We start from the raw sequence: 24,939 nt of genomic DNA, 5'->3' as shown, positions 1-24,939 counted from the left end.
ACTAATGGAATATGTAATAAACACTAAAAGATACTTTTTAGCAACATGGAACAAGGGGGCTAGAGCAATGGGCTGTTTTTATGGTGCTCTAGATTCCTCTTCCTAAGGACTTATCTGTAAGTGATCATTTAGGACTTACAGTACAGCTGTGAGGGCTATATAGCTCTGGCTTTAGCTCAGTATGAGGACCTTTTCTAACTTGTTAGAGGTTACCTTTATGGTGCAAGATGGGTGTGTCCCTGGTTGGATATAGTGCGGCCTCTGTCCGTCAGTGTATAGGCTGCGCGTCATTGTGCCTGTCGGAACAGGAGCCCTACATTCGCAGGCCACAGAAATCTAGCGGCCCTAACTTGTTAGACGAACCTTTGAAAGGCTTCATAGTGAACCCTGCCGACCTTCCTTGGTAGTGGGTCAAGAGGTTGGCCACCTCGGGCGAAAGGGTAAATCACGACTCACAGTGAAAGTGTACAACCTTTGCAGAGTGTAAAACTGATATATCAGCCGTACTCACGGTCACGAGCGGCCTTGAAACCCTTACGGGATAGATGATGGACACTAATGATATGGATGATGAAGATGCTCACTAATGGTTAATTGTTTATGCTATTCATTATTCATGTTTACCTGATCATGTGTTTATGGGCTTGAGATAAACTTGTTGCTACTCAATTGCTAAAAGATAACTCATTAAAAACTAATCGCAGTTAACCAGTGTCAGCCTTTTGAGCCTCATGAATCCCATGTTATATTTGTTGAGTACGACATATACTTACGCTTGCTTTATTTTTAATTATTTGGATAAAAATCCCGGATGGGTACCAGATTGCTAGAGTTTGGATGAATTAGGCTTGTGATCAACCAGTCAGTTGTTCCTGTGGATTTGGAGTCTTCGCCTGAAGGTCGGAGCTGTGTTTCCGCTGTCTATACTCTGAGGTTATAATCTTTATACTAATACGCTATGTATTTAAGCATTGTCTTTTGATATTACCTTTATTTGTAGCTATATGTGAGATTTGACTTTCTGAACTCACATATGATGTGTATTTGGTTTTATTCTAAAAACCGGGTGATACAATTATGCGACTATATCATCTGCTATTAACATTTTTCGTAGTATTCTATTATCATAGTTAGTACTGTGTGTGTTTGGACCGATCCTGCTGGCTGTATTTTATCTCCTGACTTGGCTCCTGTTCCCTGGCCACTGAAGAAACCAAACAAATGAACATGGTTATAGGTGGCAATTGATGTTCCAACGCGTAGCAGGTAGCATTCGTTGACCGAACTCAGGTCTGCTCTCGTCCACATAAAAAACCGAATTCAAAGGATAAATACACTCAAACTTTCAGAGATCTCAGCGAGAGAGAGAGGCGCAGCTAGCGAAGAAAGAACATTGAGATGGAGCTGCTTGTATCTGCAGTTGCAGGTGAACTCGTTAACCGGTTCATGTCCTTCTTGTTCAACGAGTACAAAAGTGAAGAGCAGTTGGGGAAGAAGATGAAAAGGCTGCAAGATCTAGTTATTAGAGCTCATATGATCGTGGAGGAGGCCGAGGTACGATACATCACCAACTCAAAGATGCTGCTTCAGCTCAAGAAGCTTGTGGAGGTCATGTACCAAGGCTACCAGGACTACTCGTTGTCGCTCCTCCACGACTGAAAGCGAGGTTAGCAGTAACTTCAATTAATTGTCCTTCACCACTTGTATTAAGCGAAGACTCCGTGCCATGATGTGCACTTCATCAGACATAAATGAGCTTCAAATTACACTGGATAATCTAGAGTCTACTGTTTCCAATATGCAAGAGTTTGTGTTGCTTCTTGGGGGGTGCGAGCGCATGTTCCGTGGCCCCTACGACTCGTATGTTTACATCGATCACTTCATGTTTGGTCGTCATGTGGAAAAGCAGCGCGTCATCAATTTCTTGCTACAAGAAAATATGCCCCCCATTTCTCCGGCTGTTCTTCCAATTCTTGGAGCACTACTACAGGATGGACTTGTTGTCCTGGACGGTAACAGCCTTTAGTCCTGGTTATCACGCCAGGACAACGATCCCGGGACTAAAGGTGGAACCTTCAGTCCCGGGTCATCGAGCCGGGACTAAAGAGGGACCTTTAGTCCCGGTTGGTAACACCAACCGGGACTAAAGGCCCTCCAGCCGAGCAAACCTGGCGCACCCATTAGTCCCGGTTGGTAATTAGTCCCGGTTGGTAACCCCAACCGGGACTAAAGGTTCCTTTTCTTTTTCTTTTTTTTTGTTTAATTTGTTTTCAGTTCAGTTACATATATTTGTTTAATATATAATATGTTTTTATGTACGTATTCTACGCTGCTAATATAAATACATGCATGCGTATAATTACATCTAATTCTCATCTTGAGCATTATTATATTCGAATAAAGTATGAAACTATATATATTATAGATATATATATATATATATATATGTATATATACAACACTTTCATAATCTTGTTCTCGAAAATAACGATATCAATAAATATTTAATTTACATCATTTATTCCTTAGGATCAAAGTAGAACTCGCCGTTGGGATTTAGCACTTTTTCTAGAAGATATCCTGCTATTGACTCTTGAACTGCTTTCAGATGGTCTTTTTGCATGACCCTTCGTTTCAACCATTCAGTCTTGCATTTGAAATAAAAGAAAAAGTATTAATACACATATATGTATATATATTCATTTAAAAATAAATAAAAATTGATATATACGTACTCTGAGGACATCTTCAGGAGTTCTTCTTATGTGCGCAGTGATAAATTCACAAACGTAGTATCCACACAAGTTATTACCTGGTTCCTGCCGCAAACACTACTGTACGAGAAGAAGATTATTCTCATCATCTCACACGTAAATTGAAGTGCGATATAGTAATTAAACACGTGGGGAAGTGTATATAGTACAACTTACTGGTATTTCAACTACATTAAGTGGTGCCTTGCAATCCTTGCGATGTTGCCGAATAAACTCTTTTCAAACCCTGTGCGACCAATAATGTACGATCGTTAATAAATTATGGCAAAGTCTATTCAATAATAGTTGTGCGCGAGAGATCGAAATTACTCCTAGATAATGTCTATCATATCTTGGTATAGTGCCCGTTCTTTTCTCAATGAGTCAAAGATTAGTAACCGACTTGAGTTTAACTCAATGACAATGAGTATCCAGTGAAAACTGCATTGGTTTATACACACACGTACATGCATATAAGTTGTATTGATATTACATAAAATGTGTAGACTACATTATTATTAACACTTACTCAAAGTTGTATGGGAAAAATATTGTTGTCTTATCGTGCTGCTTCATGAAGAACATCATGATATTCTCCTGTGCTTCAGATACCCATCGCTCCTTGACAATAATACCGGTTTTGAATACGATATAAGGATCAATGAAGCCAACACTGGTGTCTTGTATTCTTTGGAGCTCTGACATCTGCAATCTGTATATAAATATAAGTTACATGTGAGGATAATTATATACACGTACGCATGGAAGTGAGTTTATTAAATAAAAGTAAGAATCACTTATAAACAAAAGGAGCTAATGATTGATTTGTCCAGAGCGTCCATGTGGTATAGTTGATGCAATTCTTCAAAACTAATATGTAAGATGTCATCGCCACGGAAGTAATGATGGTCTCTAAATCTGATAAAGATGCACTACTCACCCCTGCCACACGCCTGCATATACCACTTGTTAAGCAAGTACATTTGCGTACCCAATTCATTCAGAGCCGCAGGGTTGTACAGACTTTTGCCATATTTATAAGTCTTCCAGGTATCAACTTTCAGGTTCTGGATTGAAGCTTTGCCCGTCAATTGATCCAAGGTTAAACCAGTATCTTGAAAAAAACATTAAGGGCTTGAACCGACACTTCTCTAAAGTTGTCTGGTCGATAGACTTCTATGTTGGAACCATATTGATTAGCAACAACAAGATTTTGCATTGGTTGCTTCTGTTGTTCGAGCTGTGGGACATCCTTCCCTGATGCGCTTTTCCTTTTCTTATCTGCATCATGTGACTTCACGAGAGAGCGGTCATAGTCTGATAGTGGCGAAGGCTTACGAAGTTCAATCATCTTTTTCTTGTGAGCATCGACCTTCTGCCTCAGCACCTCTCGTGGTAGGTAAAAGTACGGCTTCTCCTTAAGCTTCGCTTGACTCTTCTTTTTGGTATCTATAAAAAATCTTTCACTTTTTTGTCTTCTTCAGCTGCTATTTGCTCATCAGTCTTTTCAGAAAGTATTTCTTGAGAAATAACTCTTTTTCTTGGGGTCTTCTTTGCCGTCGGGACCTTAGACGTCTTTGTAGTGCGTCGCTGTGAAGGGGGTGGGGGCGGTGTTGGAGACCGACGTGGAGGCGATGTGGCTGGTGTTGGTGGAGACCGGTGTGGAGGCGTTGGAGATCGTTGTGGAGGCGGTGGGGCCGGTGTAGGAGTTGGAGATTGTTGTGGAGGCGATGGGGCCGGTGTAGGAGTTGGCGATCGCCGTGGGGATGAAGTCGTCTCGCCCCCCGTGACACTGTGATGAGATGGGGAATGAATGATTAGGCTAGGCTAGGGGGAGACCCTGCTACAAAAACAAGTTGTGTGTCAATTATTTTTTAAGCCAATAGAAAATTAATGGAAAATAATATTTCATTCACTTTCATTCATACCTAGGGTGAGGTAGGGGAAGCGGTGGCGCCCCAGGAATGATGATGAAGCGTTTGCGCCATTAAATAAATGTCTTCTCTGCTTCTCCTAGTGTCTTCTCCCCATCACCACCTTCAATGTCAAGAGGAACATTGCTATAACCTTTGAGCACTCTATCGACCGAGACGCTAGCATATCCAGGTTGAATAACTGACCCATGGATTCTTGGTGTCTTTGTTCGGTCTATTGGAGATACAACCCCGACAGCCACCATGATTGATGCATTATTACCATCTAGAATGTGTAGCTCACATGTTGTTAGAGGCTTGGTAATGTCATCAACAGGGAAGTGCAACCCAACGTCGTCTTGAATAACTGACAGCTCCGTAGAAGCACAACTGCTTTTCATCTGACCAACGGGGCTAATGGTGACTCCCAGCGTTGATTGCGATTGCATTTGACTCATTGCTAGCTGCACTTGCCTCTTGATCTCCTCCTGCATTCTTGCCTCAAGAGATTTTTCTCGTTCACGTGATTCAAGCAATGCTTGTTGTGACTCATCAACAAATTGCTCCAATGCACGGATTCATTCTACCTCCTCATCCTTCTTTCTCTGGCGGCTTCTGTAGGTATCCTTGTCTGCTGGGAATGCGTGTAGCCACGGAACCGCCCCATAGCCTCTTGTTTGACCACCATGTTTGGGATTCTCTAGGGCATATGTCAATTCATCCTTCTCTCTGTTGGGCTTAAAAACACCACTATCAGCTTCTTCCCTAGCACGAGCTAGTCTCTGTGTTGCTCTCTCAATTTTTTGGCTGAAAATTAGCTTGCCAGTGTCTGGGTCTAGGCTTCCCCCATGAGCGTAGAACCAATTCTTCGCGCGTTGAGGCCAGTTCTTCTCTATTGTTTCAGGTATGATTCCTTGGCAGTAATCTCTGCTTCTAGGTTCTACCACTTGGGAATAGCACTCTTATAACCACCTGATCCCATGCGATGATGGTATTGCTTCTGTCGGGCATTCTACCGATTCCTCATCACACGTTCCTCACTGTCTTGGGATGTCTTGTATTCTACGAAGGCATCCCAATGGGACTCCAACTTGACAAACGCCTTAGCATTGAAATTCGGCGTAGCATTCTTCAAGATAAACTTTTTATACAATGTCTTCTTCCAACTCTGGAACAATGTTGCCATCTTCTTCATTGTCCAATCCCTCACTAGCTCCTTCAAAGCATCATCTGCTTGTAATGTGAAATACTGAGTGATATCTCTCCAAGCTAGGTTCTTGTCACGATCAGATACAAAACTAACATTAGGAGCGGATATCTTCTACTTCCATTCATGAGCACTAATTGGGATCCTATCCCTTACAATGAACCCACATTGATTGACATATGTCTGAGCATGTGGTCCCAATGGTTTGCCGGTGTCGGTGTTGAATTCTGATATTATGAAATGGCCCTCTAATAGCTTTTTTAGCCCTCGGACTTTCCTACTTTTGTCGGTGGTTGATGTAGATCCAGAGACCGGCTACATGAGTAGAAACACAACGATTAACAACAAATATACATACACATGCATCTATAAGAGATGATAGATAATCGAATATACCTCGCTAGTATTTTCTTGCGCGACAATTTGTTGATCTTCAACCACCGGCATATTCAGGATATCCTCATAATCAGCAAAGTACTGACTCGTGTCATCTACATCCACATTGGTGCCGGCGTTGATAATATCCGCCATTATGTCATCACTCAAGTTATCATTCGGAGTAGTCATTTGTATCTTTAAGATAACACATAGATAGAATTACTATGGTACATAACATAAGTACATGTGATAACACATATAGAATTACTAAATCCAATTAAATATAATAACACATAATATTTCATCAACATGGAAATAAGTACATGTATATATACACATAGAATGATACAATATATTTTCTCTCTCTCTCAACACATAGAAATAAGTGTATATGTCTATATCTCTAGATATGCATGTGATACATGTACATAGAATGTCTCTCTAGATACAATTTTCTCTCTCTCTCAACACATAAAAATAAGTATATGTATATATACATATAGAAATAATTAAGTACATATGTATACATATAGAATCTCTCTCTAGATATAATATATATAGAGAGATAGAATATATAATTACTAAATCCAATTAAATAAATCTAGCATGAAATTAGATAAACTAGTAATAGATAATACATTTTAATCTAACATATATCAAAAACTATAATAAAAAACTATCTAAAAAACTATCTAAATAAAATACTAATTAAATTTTAATACATTTAAATCTAATATATAAAAAACTATCTAAAAATAACTAAAAAACTAACAATAAACTACTAATTAAAATTTAATACATTTTAATCTAACATACATTTTAATCTAACATACAGCTGAGACTTTGTAAAAAAAATCTAAAAAACATGGCCGATCGAGAGCAGCAGATCAAGATCGAGTTCGACGGAGGCCGTACGGCGTGGGCGCACAGAAAGCGTCGGCGACGGAGGGTGGGGTCAGGTGCAGCGGCGGAGACGGGATGCGGTGATGCGGGCCTGGAGAATGGCGCGGCCGGGCGGGGGTAGACGACGACAGCGGCGCGGCAGAGACGAGCTCGACGACGGCGGATGGCGCGGCCAGGCGAGGCTGAGCGACGGAGGCGAGATCGAAGATGAACAGAACAGACGTTCAATATATATAGCCCGCGACCCTTTAGTCCTGGCTGGTAACACCAGCCAGGACTAAAGGACATTTAGTCCCGGCTGGTAAGACCAACCGGGACTAAAGGGTTGGACCTTTAGTCCCGGTTGGTATTACCAGCCGGGACTAAATGTCCTTTAGTCCCGGCTGGTGTTACCAGCCGGGACTAAAGGTATTTTTTGACGGGCACCGAAATTGCCGCCCACCCTTTAGTCCCGGTTCTTGGTCTGGGCCGGGACTGAAGCCCTAAAAATTTTGCCAACCCGCCAGCGTAATTGAAAAGGCCTGGGATTTTGATTTTGTTTAATACTAGGTTAATCAATTAATTCCATAGCAACTTCAATACTTTGCAATATTTATTTTGAAAAATACTATTGATTAACTAATTATTTATTGTAAATAGGAAAATTTTGTAACCTAAAGTTTTTAATTTCTTTTATGAATATAGAATATAAATGTTACTAATACTAAGTATTTTGTTAATGCAAAAATATATTTGTAACTTAAAATTAATAAAACTAATATTATTCGATAGAAAATTTATGATCACATTATTATAACGTCAATGTTTTAATTTTTTCTCGGTTTTTGACCAAAATTAACAGGAATTTTTTGTTGAACCTATAAAAATAGAGAAAATATAGTATTTTTTGTTCTACAACTTTTTCAAATGAAAAATGGCCTATATAAGGATTGTATATATTGATGAGCTTAACAAACTCGGTATTCAAAACTTTTCAATTTGAGACAATCTAGGGTTTCGAAAACTAGTTTGTAGGCGTCGAAATTTAAAAATCACAAATTTGAACCGTCCAAACTTTCTCAAATGGAAAGTTGACCAAAACAAAAATTGTAGATCTTTTTTATTTTAACAAACTTGGTATTCAAAACTTTTCAATTTGAAGTCATTTAGAGTTCATAATACTAGAGTCAAAGTGTTGTTTTTTTATTTGACCAAATTTAACTTGGTCAAACTTGCTCAAATAAGACACTAAATGACCTCAGATGAAAAAACTCTGAATACCAAGTTTGATCATCTCAGCAAGATCTACAATTGTTACATAGCTCATTTTCCCATTTGAGAAATTTTTATCAAACACTAGTCACAACTTCTTGAATCTCATATATACTTTCTAAAACTATGTCACACACTTGTGAAATTTGAACTATATTTTGTTCAAGCTTTCTCAAATGAAAAATGGCCTATATAAGGATTGTATATATTGATGAGCTTAACAAACTCGGTATTCAAAACTTTTCAATTTGAGACAATCTAGGGTCCTGAAAACTAGTTTGTAGGTGTCGAAATTTAAAAATCACAAATTTGAACCGTCCAAACTTTCTCAAATGAAAAGTTGACCAAAACAACAATTGTAGATCTTTTTTAGTTTAACAAACTTGGTATTCAAATCTTTTCAATTTGAAGTCATTTAGAGTTCATAATACTAGAGTCAAAGTGTTGTTTTTTTATTTGACTAAATTTGACTTGGTCAAACTTGCTCAAATGAGACACTAAATGACCTCAGATGAAAAAACTTTAAATACCAAGTTTGATCATCTCAGCAAGATCTACAATTGTTACATATCTTATTTTCCCATTTGAGAAATTTTTATCAAACACTAGTCACAACTTCTTGAATCTCATATATACTTTCTAAAACTATGTCACACACTTGTGAAATTTGAACTACATTTTATTCAAGCTTTCTCAAATGAAAAAATGGCCTATATAAGGATTGTATATATTGATGAGCTTAACAAACTCGGTATTCAAAACTTTTCAATTTGAGACAATCTAGGGTCCCGAAAACTAGTTTGTAGGCGTTGAAATTTAAAAATCACAAATTTGAACCATCCAAACTTTCTCAAATGGAAAGTTGACCAAAACAACAATTGTAGATCTTTTTGAGTTTAACAAACTTGGTATTCAAAACTTTTCAGTTTGAAGTCATTTAGAGTTCATAATACTAGAGTCAAAGTGTTGTTTTTTTATTTGACCAAATTTAACTTGGTCAAACTTGCTCAAATGAGACACTAAATGACCTCAGATGAAAAAACTTTGAATACCAAGTTTGATCATCTCAGCAAGATCTACAATTGTGAAGTCATAACATATTACATAATATCCGCCTCTAAAACATAATATATTAAACATGCATCGTTGTATCATGCGGGCACAACAGTGAATTTCTTCTTGACGTATGACCCTTGGTTATGATCTTATCGTAACCATGGAGTGTCTTCATCATTTAACATGATGCTTGGATCTTTCTTCACTATGAAGGGTGGAATTCAGACATTTCTTTCGTAATCTTCTGACATGTCTGACTTGTCTTCAATTCCCACTATATTTATTTTCCCAGAAAGAATTATGTGGCGCTTTGGCTCATTGATCATTGAGTTGATGTCTTCGTTTTTTCCTCTCTTTGATTTTGTAGACATGTCTGTCACATAGAACACCTGACTCACATCGGCAGCAAGGACGAATGGTTCCTCTTTGTACCCAATATTGTTGAGGTCCACTGTTGTCATTCCATACTCTTTGTCGACTGTTACCCCTCCTCCGGTCAGCTTCACCTATTGGCACCGGAACAAAGGGACTTTAAAATTAGGTGCGTAGTCTAGTTCCCATATCTCTTCTATGCGGCCATAATATATTTGTATATTCCCATTTGGATCTGTTCCATCTATGCGAACACCACTATTTTGATTGGTGCTCCTTTTATCTTGGGCAACTGTGTAAAATGTATTTCCATTTATCTCATACCCTTGGTACGTGAGGATATGCCACGATGGCTGCCTAGCCAACAAATACAGTTGCTCATCAATATTGTCATCGCCTTGACATTCTTTTCGCAACCAACCACTGAAACTTTCCGTGTGCTGATGCCTAATCCAAGCTTCAGTCTTCCCTGGAAATTTGGATCGTAAGAACTCCTTATGTATCTCGATGTACGGATGCACCAATGATGAGTTCTGAAGAACTGTGTAGTGTGCTTTATTGAAATAATCGTCTTCGATGCCGATATATGTTTTCTTCCTTAAAGTTCCTTTACCACTAAGTCGCCCCTCGTGTCGTGATTCGGGAACACCAATCGGGGCAAGGTTAGGAATAAAGTCAACACAGAACTTAATGACCTCCTTTGTTCCATAGCCCTGGGTGATGCTTCCTTCAGGCTTAGAATGGACTTTCACATATTTCTTCAAGACTCCCATAAACCTCTTGAAGGGGAACATGCTATGTAAGAACACAGGTCCAAGAATACTAATATCCTTCACCAAATGAACTAGGATGTGTGTCATGATATTAAAGAAGGATGGAGGGAACACCAACTCAAAGCTGACAAGACATTGAACCACATCATTCTGTAGAGTAGCTAGTTCCACTAGATTGATTGCCTTCTAAGAAATTGCATTGAGAAATGCACATAGCTTCACGGTGGCTAAACGTACATGTGGAGGTAGAATTCCTCTTAAAGCAACTGGAAGCAATTGCGTCATAAGCACGTGGCAGTCATGGGACTTTAAGTTTAGGAATTTCTTATCTGGCACATTTATTATACCCTTTATATTAGAGGAGAATCCCGATGGGACCTTGATGCTGCTTAGACATTTGAACATGCTGTCCCTCTCTTCTTTGCTAAGCGTGTAGCTAGCAGGACTTAAGTAATGACGTCCATTATCTGTCTTCTCTAGATGAAGGTTGTCTCGTTCTTTCATGCCCTACAAGTCCTGGCGTGCTTCAAGTGAATCCTTTGGCTTCCCGTACACACCCATGAATCCTAACAGGTTCACACAAAGATTCTTTGTCAGGTGCATCACGTCGATTGCGTTGCGGACCTCTAGGACTTGCCAATAGGGTAGCTCCTAAAAGATGGACTTCTTCTTCCACATGGGTGCATGTCCCTTAGCATCTTTGGGAACAGATTCACTGCCTTGTCCCTTTCCAAATACTACTTTCACATCCTTGACCATTGCGAGTACATCTTCCTCGGTTCGGTTATGAGGCTTCTTCCGATGGTCTGGCTTACCTTTAAAATGCTTCTCTTTCTTTCTTACTTGGTGATTCAACGGAAGGAATCAACGATGGCCAAGGTACACGACCTTTCGACATCTTTTCAAATATATACTGTCAAGGTCATCAAAACAATGTGTGCATGCATTATATCCTTTGTTTGTCTGACCTGAAAGATTACTTAAAGTAGGCTAATCATTGATTGTTATGAACAATATTGCTCGTAGGTCAAAGTGTTCTTGTTTGTACTCATCCCAGACACGTACACCTAGTTTGTTCCATAAAACTAGAAGTTCTTCAACTAATGGCTTTAGATAGACATCAATATCGTTGCCAGGTTGTCTCAGACCTTGGATGAGGATCGGCATCATAATGAACTTCCGCTTCATGCATAACCATGGAGGAAGGTTGTAGATACATAGAGTAACTGGCCAAGTGTTATGACTAGTGCTCTGCTCTCCAAAAGGATTCATACCATTTGTACTTAAGGCGAACCTTAAGTTTATAGCCTCATTTGCAAACTCTAGAAATTCTCTGTCTATCGCTCTTCACTAGGACCCATCAGCTGGGTGTCTCAGCATATTGTCTACCTTACGGTCTTCTTTATACCACCGCAACAACTTTGCATGGTCTTTATTTCTGAACAAACGTTTTAAGCGTGGTATTATAGGAGCATACCACATAACCTTGGTAGGGATTTTCTTTCTAGGACGTTGTTCACCCTCGACGTCACTAGGATCATCGCGCCTGATCTTATACCGCGATGCTTTACATACCGGGCATTCATCCAAATTCTTGTATTCATTGCCATGGTAGAGGATGCAGTCATTAGGACATGCATGTATCTTCTGGATTTTTAATCCCAATTAGCAGACAACCTTTTTTGCTTCGTACGTAGTGGTGGGCAATTCATTTGGCTTCGGAAGCATCTTCTTTATGAGGTTCAATAAATTCCCAAATGCCTTGTTGGATATACCATTCTTTGCCTTCCACTGTAGCAATTCCAGTGTTGTACCCAACTTTTTTTGCCCCTCTTCGGCCGTCGGGTATAGCAACTTCCTATGATCCTCAAGCATACGCTCGAACTTAACTTTCTCTTTTTTACTTTCCCATTCTTGTTGTGCATCACGAATGGCATCGCCAAGAGCATCACCGAGATCATCTTCTACCGCTACCTCTTCTTCATCTCCCCCCATTGTAGTATCATCAAAGGCACCATACTGAGCAATAATGTCATCAATGTCTAAATCTTCTCCTTCACCTTCTTCCATCATGACCCCACTTTCTCCATGCTTAGTCCAACATATATAGTTTGACATGAAACCTGACTTAAGCAAATGTGAATGAAGACTCATTGAGCTTGAATATTCCTTTAAATTCTTACATAGGGCACATGGACAGCACATGAAACCATCCCGCTTATTTGCCTCAGCCACACCTAAGAAATAGTGCAAGCCCTCAATAAAGTCTTGGGAGCGGCGATCGACATTGTACATCCAATGGCGTGACATAATCTGTATTACACGACAAATTATGAAAACCTTGAACATAATTTAGTATTTTATTACACAACATAAATGACACACACACGGTTGATTAATTAACTAAGTCTGGCTACAACGTAAGCAATCCCAACTATCACTAAACAAACTAAAACTACAATGCACTTCAGTAACATAATTATTTCGTGATCGTACGCAACTAAAACAGACAAATCATTCTTCTGTTGAATATCAATAAGCTTCTCCTGCTGGCTCACTGCCTCATCAGCAGCAGCCGCTACCTCAAGCGCACCCAAATTCTACACGTATGTAGCATAATCTTCCTCCCAGTACCAACCATCGCATCCATTGCCCTCCCACTGTAATTAAAGCCAAAAAATATTTAGTCAAAAATATTCAAGAAAAGCAGGTCAATTAGCCATAAAGATAAAATGCGTAAGAAACTCACATCGCGATCCGGGCACTTGTAGAAAACACGACCCTTGTTGGGTCCCTGTCTCTTGACTCAGTACTCCATCACAATCTTCTGCTTACACTTGCCGCAGATAATGAGAGAGAGTTCTGGCCTCAGTCGTTTCGCAACCGAACGAGAGGCCGATGATCCGGTACCAGTTGTCATCTACTTTCTATACTTATTTTTGTAAACTAGTATAAATTTCATATTTTCTAAAATGATATATTTAAACAAAACTAGTATGGATTTCACATGTTTCAATAAATAACCATCCGTACTAGTTGACCTTGCTTACGTGATCATCTCGGCCAGCATTTCTCCACCAGACGGCACCGTACTTGGCCAAGGAAGAGCTCCGATTCTACGAGAAAGGGAACACGGTCTTCCACGACCGTTGCCGCTCTCCCTCGTAGCATCAAAGTTCCTCCTTGACGTCCGTTACCGCTCGGCAGAGAACATGTTGGCCGAGCTGAACATGGTCCGCAAGTTCAACTAGTACGGATTTTCTATAATTTTCTAACTATTTACTAAGTTTTTCATTTCATGGAAAATTTAATTCTAAAAAAAGGCATGATTTTTAAGTAGTTCATTTCATGGAAAAAATAATTCTAAGTGACCTGCTCGATATCGGCGAGCTCGCGGACGTTTAGGTTGCCGAGGATAGTAACATTTGTAGATGACATTTGTAGGTCTGAAGTTATCAAATATCCATCAAATTATAGCTCAAAAACATGTTTCAATAAATAATCATCCGTACTAGTTGACCTTGCTTACGTGATCAACTCGGTGAGCATTTCTCCACCGGACGGCACCGTACTTGACCAAGAAAGAGCTCCGATTCTACGAGAAAGGGAACACGGTCTTCCACGACCGTTGCCGCTCTCCCTCGTAGAATCAAAGCTCCTCCTTGACGTCCGTTACCACTCAGCAGAGAACATGCTCGCCGAGCTGAACACGGTCCGCAAGTTCAACTAGTACGGATTTTCTACAATTTTCTAAGTTTACATATAAAATCATAATAAAGTCCAACATATAAAGTTACACATGCATCTACATCGCAAAATGAGATAAGCTACTAATAAAACATAAGAGGATTAAGTTTGTTACCTCTAAAATCGAAGAGCAACACCAATGGAGGGAGAGAGAGCAAGAACAACAGCAAGCTGAAAAACAGAGGCAGTGAGTTTGAATGGAATGGCTCGGGCTCGGGGAGGAAGAAATGAGCTGAATTATAGGCCGGGATTATTAGTCCCGGTTAGGGGTCCAAACCGGGACTAAAGATTAATCTTTATTCCCGGGGCATCACCCAAACTAGGACTAAAAGCTTTAGTCCCGGCTGGTATTACCAACCGGGACTAAAGGTTTACCTTTGGTCCCAGTTGGTAATACCAGCCGGGACTAAAGACCCTGCCCCGCGGACGACCGTTGGGCAGGGACCTTTAGTCCCGGTTGGTATTACCAACCGGGACTAAAGGGTCCTTTAGTCCCGGGGGCAAAAAATACCGAGGCTAATGTCAAATTGGAACATCGTTCTAAAGTCTGTTCTCTAGTAGTGGAGGCAGTAAACTGGGTAAGAAAACCCTAGTTGCGCATGTGTGCAATAATGAGAAGGTCAGGTCGAAATTATCGTCAATTTTCAACATGAGTGGTGAGAACATCTGGAGAATTATGGAGCACCAGGTAGTATAGGAGCAGGGAGGTCCTTGGTCGTCGTCGAGTTTACATCAGATGTGGATAAGGAGGGCTGGTTGAATTTTTATTCATCAGTAAATAAGCAGATGGGGAGAGGAAGCAAGATCATAATCATAAGCAGAATTGCAGAACTATGGCGGTTTGGGACCACATCTGAATTGCTTGTCCCACGAGGAGTATAGCTACCTCTTCAAGGCTCTTGCATTTGGAAGCACAAACCCTGAAGAACACCCTCAGTTAGCAGTAGTAGCTGAAGATCTAGCAGTAGCTCTGGCCTTGGAGGGTCGCTCATCACAGCCAACCCAAAAATTTCACATGCCCCTGCAGACACCAGGGTTATCTGGACCATACGTTGCTTTGGACTGCTTTGAGATGCGTACCAGTCGGCAGTTTTCTCTCCCAGCATATAAGGGTAATTTGGTCACCACACTTCTGGTCTACCCTTCTCTCTCCCCGCCGCCACTCTCCTCTTTCTCTCCTGGACGCCGCTCTCCTCTCTCTCGTCTCTCTCCCCGCCGCCGCTCCTCTCTCTCATCTCTCTCCATCTCTCTCTCCGTGGCTCCTCTCTCCCTCTAATTTTTTTTACCTAGGAATTCAGGTCTATGTCTTCAGATTTGGTATTTGTTCTTCATGGATTTAATTTTTCTGTTGAATTGTTTTGCTCTTATCCTCAGAAAAAAAGTTATTTCCTTATGATCAAATTCTTGATTAGTTTTTCCTTTTTGTTTCTTGATTGAAATCCTAGGATCTTCTTTGATGACTACTAGCTTGTACAGTTCTAGCACCAATAAGCACATGATCAACGAGTCTAGGCCTTATGCCGAAACAGATCTACAGCTTAGGTTATTGTTGATTTTTTCTACAAAATGAACATTTACATATTTTTAAAAAAAATAATATTTGGATTGTTTAGTATTTTACTGCATCATTACAATTTGTAAACGTTTGATTTGGTTCTTTTAACAAATGTTTTAGGTATTACATTTGGCCCAATGTTACGTTCAATTAATTAATTACATGTCTACAGTGCAAAATGGTAATGAGGCCTCTGTTTTCAACCGCTGCTAGGAGCTTTTGTTCTTATCTGCTGTTAGATTAGTTTTTGTAGAAAGACAAAGAGAGAGTAGAACACCTCACTCCATTAGGGAGGGGTGATTTTCATATATATAGTCGCAAGAAGCTCAGTACAATTACATTTAAACCCTAAATATATACATATCTAACACCCCCGCAATCGTAGCAGGAGGTTCACGGACTGATAGACTGGACCGGAAATCAGTGAACAACTGTACACACAGACCCTTAGTCATGATGTCCGCGAACTGATGCGAGGATGGCACATGTAGTACACGAACTTCACCAAGCGCGACCTTCTCACGAACGAAGTGGATATCGATCTCGATGTGCTTGGTCCGTCAGTGATGAACAGGGTTGGTTGTCATGTAGATAGCACTGACGTTGTCACAGAAGACAACCGTGGTGGAGGGAAGCCGTAGATGGAGCTCCTGTAGAAGCCGACGTAGCCAGCAGCACTCAGCAATGGTATGGGCGACAACACGGTACTCTGCTTCAGCACTAGAGCGAGAGACAGTGTTCGGTCACTTGGCAGACCAGGACACTAGGTTGTCGCCAAGGAATATGCAAAAGCCGGAGGTGGAGCGACGTGTGTTGGGGCAGCCCACCCAGTCAGCGTCAAAGTAGGCGGTGAGATGGCCGACGGGTCCGGAGCCTTGGTGAAGACCGGCAGAGAGGGAGCCCTTGATGTACTGGAGGATGCGCTTGATAAGCGCGAGGTGAGGCTCGCGGGGATCAAGCATGAACAAGCACACCTACTAAACAGCATATGCCAAATCAGGCCATGTTAGAGTGAGGTACTGAAGGGCACTAGCGGACTCCGGTACTCAGAGGGGTCAGCCACTGGGGCTCCTGTGGTGGCGGACAGCTTGTTCCTCACGTCCACGAGCATGGCAGTGGGATTGCATTCAGACATGCTAGCCCGCCGGAGAAGGTCGACGGCGCACTAATGCTACGACAAGAACAACCCCAAGCTGCCGCGCATCACAGATGCCGAGGAAGTGGTGAAGGTCGACGAGATCCGTCATGGTGAACACGAAGTGGAGGCATGCCGTGATGAGCTGTAGCAACTCTTGGGATGACGCTGTGAGAATGATGTCGTCGACGTAGAGGAGTAGGTATGCGAAGTGATCTCTATCTTTGTAGACAAACAGAGATGCGTCGGACACAGACGCATTGAAGCCCATGTTGTAGATGTATGTGGCGAAGCGCTGGTTCCAAGCCCTGGGTGCTTGCTTGAGTGCATATAAGGACTTCTGTAGGAGACAAACATAGTCAGGTTTGGCGAGGTCGATGAAACCAGATGGCTGCTGGCAGTAGACAGTCTCCTCGAGGTGGCCATGGTGGAAGGCGTTCTTCACGTCCAACTCATGGATGGACCAGGCACGTGAGGCGGCAATGCTGAGGACGGTGCCGATCGTCGCCGTTTTGACAACCAAACTAAACGTCTGGTCATAGTCGATGCCGGCCTGTTGTGAGAAGCTACGGACCACCCAACGCGCCTTGTGTTGGGTGGGGGAGCCGTCGGAGTGGTACTTATGTCTAAACAACCATTTGCCAGTGACCACATTGGCACTAGGCAGTCAAGGTACAAGGCGCCAGGTACTGTTGGTGATGAGAGCATTGTACTCCTTAGCCATCACAGCACGCCAGTTGGGATCACTGAAATTAGCGAGGCAGTCATGGTGGAGAGGTTGAGGCGATCCAATGGACGTAGGCTATCGGTCTAAGACCATGTCACTGGGCGCTGGTTGCACATTCTACGTCGGGGGCGGCACCGTGGGCACCGGGTTAGTGGAGGAGGACGGCGCCATTGGCACCGAAGTCAGCGCCATTGTAGCTTGAGTCGTGGGGACCGGTCGAGGTTGCCGCTGGTAGGTGAGACCAAATCGGCCCAATCTGTCCAGGCGCTTAAGCAGTAGAGGACCCACCTAGTGGTGGTGCGGTGGCAGGGACCCTCTCCATAGGGGCAGGGGCAGCCGATGGGATGTGATCGGGTAGGTGGAGGGGGCCAGCGTAGAGGATCGCTGGGTTGGGCTGCTCGTCCTCGCTGAGAGAGGGAGAAGGTGTAGGAGCGTCTGAAGAGGAGGGTGGCTGCTCGACACCTGAAGGTGGAGCGACTGACACAGTAGAAAGAAGCATCCTGCAACAAAAACTCAAGTGAAGATGCACCAGATGATGTAGCAGCGTACGAAAACACCGACTCGTCGAACATGACATGTCGGGAAATGATAAATCATCGTGAAAGGATGTCAATGCACCGGTAACCCTTTGTGGTTAGATGGATACCCGAGAAAAATGCAAGGAGCGGAACGAGGTGCAAATTTGTGGGGAGTTGTGGCACTGAGGTTAGGATAACATAGAAGCCAAACATGTGAAGGTGGGAGTAATCAGGGAAAGTGCCATGAAGGAGCTGGTATGGGATTTTGTTTCCAACAGAAGAAGAGGGGCGCTGATTAAGCACATAATGGTTGTAGCAAGTGCCTCGGCCCAGATGGTTTGCGGCATGGAAGCATGGATAAGAAGGGTGCAAATGGTGTTGTTGATGGTGCGAAGCATATGCTCAGCTTTGCCATTTTGCCGGGAAGTGTAGGGGCAAGATGGCGAAGCAGAATGCCACGACTCGCCAAGAAGGTAGACATGTCATTATTGATGAACTTGGTGCCATTGTCGGCCTGAAAACACTTGGGAACAGAGTTAAATTGAGTCTGAACATGGGCAACAAAATCAACAAATTGACCATGGACTTTAGATTTTTGGCGCAATGGAAAGGTCCAGTAGAAATGAGTGAAATCATCAAGGATGACCAAATAATATTTATAACCCATGTTGCTAAGGACTAGAGAAGTTCAGACGTCATAGTGAAGGAGAGCAAAGGGTTCTGACGTTGTGCATGCTGAAGGAGCAAAGGGTAGACTTGTGTGTTTGCCAAGCTAACATGCATGACATAGGGAGTTATCTTGCTTATTAAAGGAGATGGCTGACATATTCTGTAGGGTGCAAACAGCATTAGGAGCAGAATGGCCGAGGCAGCGATGCCCCAAAGCTGTCTACAAAGCAAGGTTGGCATGGGTAGCGGCAATGTCAGGGATAGTTGGGAAAGTGTAGAGGTCACCATCACTGTTGCAAGGAAGGGTCACTTGCCCGGAGTGGAGATTTTTAATGGAGAAACCCATTGCTTCAAATTCGACAAAACAATGGTAGTCGCGAGTAAATTGATGAACAGAAAGAAGGTTACGAATTAATGAAGGTATGACAAGGACATTATTCAAGATGAAATTTGAGTGCGTTGTGGGTAGAGTAGCAGTGCCTCGTGATGAAACAGGGAGAGTGTTGCCATTGCCCACAGTGATGTGAAGAGGAGAGGAAGGAAGGCGAGAGAGAAGTATACCATCGGTTGTCGACATATGGGAGGTCACGCCTGTGTCAAGGACCCAAGGGTTTGCCTACTTCGGTGGACATGGCGGATGACGAGTTTGCGGGGGCATAAAGGCCGCAAGGGTCTACGGAGCCAGCCCAAGAATGCCGGGGCCGCGCTAGGCCGGGTGTTGCAGCTACTGGCAAGGCAGAGGACTAGAGGTAGAGTGAGTGGCCGACATGGTGCGTAGAGTGGACCAATGTGGAGTGGAAGCAGATGCGCGTGGGACACGACACGGTTTGTGAGATGCGCGGGCGTGGAAAGGTTGCACATGTGAGAAGAGGGAGTTGCGCCTGATAGCGGGAAACCAGCAGAGAGGGAAGGAGTGGCTGGGAAGAGGTCTTGCATTCGAGTTGCACGAGCGCAAGGAAGGAGATGGGAGAGGAGGTCCGTGAGGCACGCTAGGAAGGGAGGGGCGAGCGAGTCATAGGTAGGACGGGGAACACGCTCGGTCGTGAGTAGCAGGGGGAGAGTCGGGCCGCATGAGTCACGCTGCGCGAGATCACGAGCAGGGGAAGGGACGCGATCGCGAGCAGTGGAGGGAGTACTGTGTCACAGGATCGATGAGAAGGAGACCACATCACGTGGGAAAGAAGGAAGCCACGCACGATCACGCGCAGGGAAGAGCAGGGTGTTGCGCAAGCGGAGGGGACGCGGGACGAGGAGGCAAGACGCGGATGTCGCGGGAGCGTGCGTCGCACGGGAGCAGAGCATAGAACGTGAGGGGACGGGAGAGAAGAGTGGGGATAGCTCAGGCTCCAATCGCGAAGGGGAGGTAGGTGGAATAGGAGGGCGCGGTTCCCGCGCGGAAGGGAAGACCACGCGCGGGTCCTAGCGTGAGGGAAGACGACGCGCAGAAGGCAGAAAAGAGATATGCACGTGGATGCACAAAGAGACAGAGAGAGAAGGCGCGTCCGCGTGGCGATGAGCTCTATGGAGCGTGTCGCGCACGGAGGAGACACGCGCGTGCCTAGCCGTGAGCGGGAGGAGGAGCGGAGGACTAACGAGCGGCGCGGCGGCATGGGAGATCAGGCACGAGTGGAAGGCGGTCTGGAGAGGAAGGTGCACGTAGATTAGAGGATCGCGCACATAGCTGATGGGTGCGTGAGGAGGGATATGAGGCCGCCCGAAACAGAGGGAGAAGAGGCCACTGGAAACAAATAGAGGAAGGAGAGAAGGGAGGTGCCACACGGCCGACATTGGCGGCGGGGAGAAGGGCTGACGCAAGCAGCGGCGTGGTGGAGGTGGTGGGGGAGGGCAGGAAGACAACCTAGGTGGCTGATACCATGTAGAAAGACAAAGAGAGAGCAGAACACCTCACTCCATTAGGAAGCGGTGACTTTCATATATATAGTCGCAAGAAGCTCAGTACAATTACATTTAAACCCCTAAATATATACATATCTAACAGTTTTCTTATCATATTATCCTGGATATATTTATTTTTATTTTTGTATGCAGATTAACCTGCTCCAAGTAAGCATTTGGTCTAGCTTGCCATTTTTCCTCCAACATTACAATGGTCAAGATAAGTGAAATCTATATATTTACAAACCAAGTTTGTACACTTCCAACTTCTGTGTGTTTTTGATATTAAATGAGCATAACCTTCTCACTGAAATGCGAAAGAAAGTACCAAACCTAAAAATTATAGTGCTTGTTGCAATTTGAAATAAAATCACTGGATAGATTATTCTATCAATCAACTTTAAAACATGTCTCATAATAGTAGTAATATGGTCTATAATCTATCATGTAAAATGGATCATATTAAGAATATATATTAACAGTGACTTGCAGGTTCTTGAGGCAGATTATTCTATCAATCAACATTAAAACATGTTACATAGCTTCCGTACAGAGAGGTAATTGTGATGGAAACCACATGTCTAGAAGCAGACACTGACATTAAAGGAACTTAGTAAACTAGATAGACCTTACATAGTTGTGATGAAACTACTATGACCCTACCAGTGGCTGGCATATACTACTATGGAAACTTGTTGAGTAAATTAACAAAATGTGGAGCAACATATAAGTACAGGCATTCTTAAATGGAACATTGCCAGTTTACAATGCCACATAAATCATATAAAGGTCACTCAAAATTCGCAGTCAAGACTCAATGAAGCAATGGCTATTTTTTAGATCCAAACCAATAATATGTATGGAGGTTTTTTCGAAAGAAAAGGCAAGAGCTCTACCGCTCAATTAAGTTTAGGAAAGACAGTGTTTTATGTACACATGGCACCCATTGGGCCAATCACACCGGTTCTAGGACCAAAGTAGATACACCCCTCTCGCCGTCAATTTTTTCACCCCACAAAGGAAAAATCCCTTCGACTTTGCACAATGTCCTCTTTGATCAATGAGGCAACCTGTTGTGCCGTCTTGAACTCGTTCTAAAAAATCCTCCTATTCTTCTCCTTCCACAAGTTCCAGACAGTATATATTAGTACACCATTGAAACCTCTGCGTTCCTGTGTTGGGAACTTGCTTGCTGCATCTTCCCACCATTCAGCAATGCAGGCATGGTCCTACTGCGGCAGCTGCACCATGAGATTTTCCCAAGATAACACTTCACCCCAAACGGCCTTTGCAAAGGGGCAAAGCAAAGAGAGATGAAGCCCTGTTTCCAAAGGTCCATTACATAAAACACAATATTCCTGATGAGGCCATCCCCTCTTTTACAGGTTGTTTGTTGTTAGGACTTTGTTGTGCATTAGGATCCAAGCGTGCACTTTGCATTTGTTTTCTGCTTGCTCCTTCTAGATGAGTTCGTGCTTGAATTTTTTATGGGATCCTCTGAATTGAATAATGTATGCCGAACGTGTGGAGTAAACTCCATCGGCTGTCCACTTCCAAATGATTGTCCTGCACATCAGACTGCAACTGCACCCCTTGCAATCTAATCCAAATCCCAATAAATTCTTGGAGCTGTGTTGTTGTTGTCACATGCGTCCACAGTGATCGGATCCAATTGCCATTCCATAGTTCCTGACTCACTGTCCTATTCTTCCTGCGCACTAGTTGGAACAGGTGTGGCGCCAAGCCAACTATGATGCTAGAAGCGAGCCTTGTTATCATTTTTTATTGTGACTATGGTAGAGGAGTTGAAAAGGAGGCGGTCTGTGTTGTTGCACGGTACATCCGTTCCCACCCATGGCTTTGAGTCGTCTACCCATTCCATCCATAGCCATCGGAGGTGAAGAGCTCTCCCAAATCTTTCCAGGTCCGGCACTCCCATTCCTCCTAGCTCCTTAGGCTTGCACACTGTCGCCCAATTCACCAAGCAGTGTCCCCCATTGGCGTTCTTATCTCCTTTCCATAGGAAGGACCTTCTGATTTTATCAATCTTTATTCTTGCCCAAGCCACAAGTGGAAACTCTGTGAGGTGGTATGTCGGCATCGAAGACAGAACCGTGGTGACCAAAGTTAGCCTACCCGCTCTGTTTAGCATCTTGCCTTTCCAACTTGGTAGCCTCTGGCCGATGCGCTTGATGAGGGGTTGTACATGGACCTTCTACAAGGATCTTGTATGTAGTTGTAGCCCAGATAGCAGCACAGGAAGGATTCTCTTAGCCTAGGGAAGGAGGAAGGACATGGTCTAGGTCAATATCTTGGCATCTAATTGGGTGCACTGAGCTCTTCTGCAAGTTTATGTGCAAGCCTGAGATTTTGCCAAACTCGTGCAAGATGATCGTGGTGGCCTCTAGATCTTCCTTGAGTGGGTTAATGAAAATTGATGCATCATCAGCATACATGGAAGTTCTCCATCTTGCCGCTGGCAGGGGCAAGGCAGTGAGGACACCGTGCTGTGTTGCCATGTCTAGCTGGCGCTGTAGCGGGTCCATGGCGAGAATGAACAGCATGGGCGACAGGGGTCCCCCTGCCGGACCCCCTTCCTATGGCTGAAATATGTATGGAGGTTCTCGGTACAAACAAATGAAGGTACATACCTGCAGGTTCTTGGAATGTATCTCCATTGTTATCTACAGATGTAAAGTTTCTAGAATTCGTGTGAAAATATTCCGTCTTGTCTATAGAAACGTTTGGCCCTGGAAGTAGGATTGACCCCAAATCTGATTGTGATGCTAACTGCTGAGATTTCATATACTATGTTAATAAATTGAACTATCAATCCTAAAAAATGATAAGCTTGGTCTTCAATTCTTACCTTCTCCTGATGAAATGTTATCCCTTTAGGGACTGAATCTCCTGTGGAACTGATTAGTGGAACCCTAGCTGTTGGAATATGTTTGGAGTAGATCTAAGCACCCATCGATGCCACAGGTGAGGGCTCCGCCTGGAGCATGATTATTGGCCCGACGCTTGCCGACGGCGAGTGCTCGAATAGCAACGGTGCTGGTGGAGCCATGGGCGGCGGAGCTGCTGCTGGCACTGGTGGAGGCAGAGCCTGGGCGGCGGAGCTGCTGCTGGCACTGATGGAGGTGGAGCCATGGCTAGGTGAGAAGTGTACGGTGGATTCAGCTCCATTGCAGGTCAATTGGAAGCGGAAAGAAGGTGTGCTGAAACTGGTCCTCTGCATTTTGAAAAGGCAGGGCGGGTACTGGGAAAGGAACCTGGGAAAGAATTGGTGGACCAAAATACCCCCACAAATGTGACAAAAGAGAACGGACCAAACCTGCTATAGATGGGACCCGTCCAATAGATCCAACGGCCGGGATAAGCCCGGTGTTCACAAACCCATGTGGGTCTGTATTTTCGGTCTATGCTGACATGCTCAGGAGAAACCAGAACGTCCACTTCTAGGTCAGCCTATTAAAAAGGTACAGGAACGCGATGCAGAAGAACTTTTCTATGTTCGGCGAGCATCCCAAGAACCTCATGGACAAAGATCGTCCTATAGACATAACCATACTTGCATCATCATCATGCTCAATGCCATCATCTGCCGCACTTCGCCTGATGCCTCCTCATAGTGAAGCTGACGATTCCAAAACCGGATTGCCCAAGGTGATGTTTGGAGACCTCTAGCCTGTTCGGTTGGCTGGTTCGTATCGTTGCTGGTTCGTGAAGAAGTACTGCTGGCTGGTTTGTGTGAGAGAAAAATACTATTCTGGCTAGAAATTTACGATCATTTATGACAAGCCACAGCCAAATGAACAGGCTGCTCATATATGGCTCAGCTGTTCTACCAAAGGCAGAGTTTGAGCTAGTCGCATGGGAATCAAGGATACCCCCTTACAAAAGGTTCATTAACCTTGCTAGATATTGTGATGATGATGAGGCGCCCATCTCTCAGAAGCAGCATACAACATCACCTAGCAGGAAGCGCAAACGGTAGGTAAGTTGCTATTGCAATCATTTGTAATATAGCATCTGCCAGCCATGGCAGTCTACTCAACAAGAATTAGCTCTCTGTATAAGTCA

General features: G+C 43.4%; 1 pseudogene; it reads left to right on the top strand.

Annotated features, from left to right (window-relative positions):
- The first annotated feature begins 1,398 nt into the window (after positions 1-1,398).
- LOC136536801 (uncharacterized) lies at positions 1,399-24,853 on the top strand (annotated as a pseudogene).
- Positions 24,854-24,939: the final 86 nt, after the last annotated feature.

The sequence above is a fragment of the Miscanthus floridulus genome, chromosome 2 (genome assembly GCF_019320115.1).
Source record: "Miscanthus floridulus cultivar M001 chromosome 2, ASM1932011v1, whole genome shotgun sequence".
NCBI lineage: Eukaryota > Viridiplantae > Streptophyta > Magnoliopsida > Poales > Poaceae > Miscanthus > Miscanthus floridulus.
Note: the sequence above shows the minus strand (reverse complement) of the source record. Positions and strands in the feature narration are given on the sequence as shown.